Genomic DNA, 3877 nt, shown 5'->3' on the forward strand with positions numbered 1-3877 from the left:
AAAAAATCAAGATAAAGAAAAGATTCTTTAAAGCATTTTTGTGATACTTTGAAAATTCACATCTTTTCTACTGTGGGTTGCATAACTCTCTCCCTGTAGCAGACATCCATGGTATTTTAATGGAATTGTTAATAAATCATAAAGCAACTCAAATACAATTACATCAAAGCATTCATTTATAGCCAAGGGACACTAACAGAGTGGAATGACATAGGTTTGCATGCTGGAAGATGGTTTAACTGCATTAACAATTTCCAGCAATATAAACAACCTATTCCCAGCAGACCAAGCAGAAGAAGGACACAGAAGGAACATATTCTCTAATCACGATCACAAGCTGCTCATGCACTGCTGCTCTTATCAGCAGCTTTCCTATCAAAGTACAGAGGAAAACAAGAAAATGCAGATGTGAAGCCAACTTAGATGCCTGCAGAACCAAACTCCTATATGCAAAGCACATCCACATAGTCAGCCTTTTCTGACTCATGAGAGAAGATGCAATGAAGTGTAACAAAACTATATTTAAGTGTTTGTGTGCATAATCAAGAGTGTCTGTCCTCAGGAGCAGTCTCTGCCTAAAGGGCTTGCAGTCTCCAACCTCTCTGTCAGGAAGACCCGTGCAGCTTAAAAGTAAATAACAGTTGCAGAACCAAAGCCAGAATGAGCCGAGACCATTGCAACGTGTGAAATCTTCTTGCTTATATCTTAGTCAGTGTTACTATACATCCAACAATGCTCTTCTCCCTCCACCAACCTGTCATATTTCTTTCAAACTTTCTCGGTGGAGACATTTTGCTTGGCTTCCACAGATGATGGAATAACAGAAACTAAGCTTATTGAGTATGCACCACAAAAGCCCTATGTTTATTCAGCAAGGTTAATTCAGGTTTATTCCCCCTTGCCTGACACATTGTAAGAGTTACTAAGAGGAAGGGCGAAGAAAAAGGGCTATAAAGATGATTTATACATCAACTCCCACCTCCCTATCAGATAGATGATAAGCACACGTCTGCACAAACATGATAGTGAAGAAGCTGCACAGGTCTTTCATTCAATCACTTTTGTGTCTCGTCATGTTAAGTCTTAATCTAATTTAAAAAGTGAGCACACAGAAGTATATAAAGGCACTGAATAGATACTATTAATTTCTGTGGGTATGTACTGGAATTGGACACAATGTTTACGGCTTACCACGGCAATAGGAAGTATACCCAGCAAATGTGATTATCATGGGAAGACAGGGAGATAGGAATAGGAGAAGTGAAGAGGGCTGGGGGGAAAAAAGTCAAGCAAGACAAAAAAAGAACACATCAGAATTGCATGAAATGGCACAATTGTAGAGAATTCCCTGACTGTTCTCTCTCTGCTCCCATTGTCTCTACCTGATTTCTTTCAGATTTCCTCAAGACAACGAGGTGGCAGTATGAAGGAAGATGAGAAATGCAGAACTCCTTCCAAAGACCTGGGATTACTCTGCACTGTTCTGAATCCTGCAAGAAGCCAGGATGTCTGTGCCCCAGTGTTTTATCCCTCTGCATCATTCATAAGAGTCATAAATGCTCTGTGCTGAAAGTAGAAAATACATAGACTATGCTTGCTTAACAAAAATGAAATCCATGTTACATTAGAAAAAAATATTAATAATATTAATTTCCACCAAATCCAAATGATACTCTCATTAGCAACAGATGAAAGAAAGCATATGTATAGTACAACTTCCATTCGGTGAGGCCAGTTCCATTTGCACACAAATTATTATCTTCCTCACAAGCACACAATTCTAACTGGACTTACTGGGAATGCATGTTGTTACAGACGGTCTGTGCTGCAGTCAGGAAACAAACCCTAGCAATTACATGAAGCAGCCTGCGGTCCTCTCATCCCTCACTGCTACTCTGAGAGACATGGGAAAAGTAGAGCTCCCTGTGCACTAGCAAGAGAGAATCGTTTATGAGGTCTACTCTTTCAGCCCTGTGAATAATTACCCTATGAGTAGGCTGGATGAGAATTTTCGATATATAAAACCATAAAACCATACCTGGGTATTCTATACTCTCTCATTGTGGCTTGAGATTACCCTCAAAAACAGACAAAAACATCAAGACCTGGGTAGATCAGACTGGAAGCCTACTGTTAAGATTACTGCCACATTACCCACCCAAACACACAGCCATCCAGTGCACATAGGTCAGTTCACACTTAGCATAGCAAATAGCTTGCAATTTTTGCATTATTGCTTCTATGATACGTACAGCATCCTTTGCTTGGTGCAGGCACCAGCTGGATTTCTTGAAAAAAGACCACTGTCTTGAAGTATCTTTATACACCAACGCAACAGTGCAAATCTCTCATTCCAATTACCTTTGAATACTAGTGGTATTTGCTTGATAGATCACCAACTGTGCTCAATAAATACAGATTCAAGATTGGTCTTGACATTCGGCTTCTACTAATCATTTTAAGTCTGAAGGGAAATACTTTTCGGGAGCTGGACTTCTTCCATAATAGCTTGAAAAATCAAACTGGTGCATATCAGGCAATAATTTGTGGTTTCTTGACAGTTGCATAAAAATCTCATGCTTTGAACATTTTTAATACACAAAAACAATGACCTAAATTTTTTGATATTAGAGTGTAAAAATATGGAGAAAACTATTTGTGCAAATGAGAAATATTTCTCTAGTTCATTACTTTTGTTTCATTTTTGCTTTTCTAGAATATGTCATTTGCTTGGTTTGACCACAGCTTAATAACTCATAACATATTGTTAACAATCTGTGTTTAATTTCTAGAAGAGTGAGTGAAATGTAATGGACAAAAATCTAATCGCAAAACAGTCCTTGCACTCCTTGGTCTATTTGAAGGTTATAGCATAAAAATGCCTTTAGAAAGAATAATAACACTTATATGGTGACACACATAGCTGATTTGAAGCATGCAACTTAACAAAAATATTGAAAACAACACAACAGACTGTGGGGAAGGGAGGATTAATATGCGACATTCACATACCGTGGTAGGCAATAATAATGATTTACAAATTCAGCAGAACTGATCACCTGAGGATTAACTAGAGTTAATTTAGCTAGGTTTGCATGCAATAATTGTGGAGAGTTTACAATCCTAGAAAGGATGCAAACAGCAGGAGATGGTTGATCTTCAGCTAGAACAGTCAGCTGGGAGGTGATCAGCTGGCAAGTTCTTTAACATCTGACATTGCAAAGCAGTTTAACACTCCATGAAAAGAACCACTGGCTGGAGAACCTGCAGAAACTCAGGCATTCAGACTGCCTCTGCTCTGAGCTTGCAGCAACAGTCACACAGTCACATTTAGGACAAATTTCCTTCTCACATACGACTGCACTCAGAACTTTTGCAAACACCAAAGCCACACAAAGGTTTCCTAAAGGTGTTAAGTGTAGACATTGTTATTACAGTCATGTTTGTGGGATGTCAATTACTACAGTATATCCAAGACAGTAAGTCTAACTTTTAAGAGTACTTACTCCATGGGTCCAAAGGCACTATTCACCAGTCTCAACTGGTACAGCAGAAAGAGATGGAAGCCTTTAATTACTTAAATAATTGAATTACTTTAATTCTTGCTTAAAATTGCATTCATGCAAACACATGGAGAACCATCTCAGGAATTGATCTGGCTATCATTAATCCAGCTTTCCCCATTATCTAAAAAATGTGTTGGAAACAACCAGGAACAAGTTACTAAAGGTAAACAGGAAAATTTCCATACAAATCATCAGCATCCTATCAAACTGCACAGTAAAAACTACCTTCAAATATGGTTTAAAACAAGCCATTTATTACAGATGTTTTCCAGTTCACATTAAAAACAAACAGTTATTAAATGGAATGGATA

Source organism: Meleagris gallopavo, chromosome 1 (assembly GCF_000146605.3).
Source record: "Meleagris gallopavo isolate NT-WF06-2002-E0010 breed Aviagen turkey brand Nicholas breeding stock chromosome 1, Turkey_5.1, whole genome shotgun sequence".
NCBI classification, from domain to species: domain Eukaryota; kingdom Metazoa; phylum Chordata; class Aves; order Galliformes; family Phasianidae; genus Meleagris; species Meleagris gallopavo.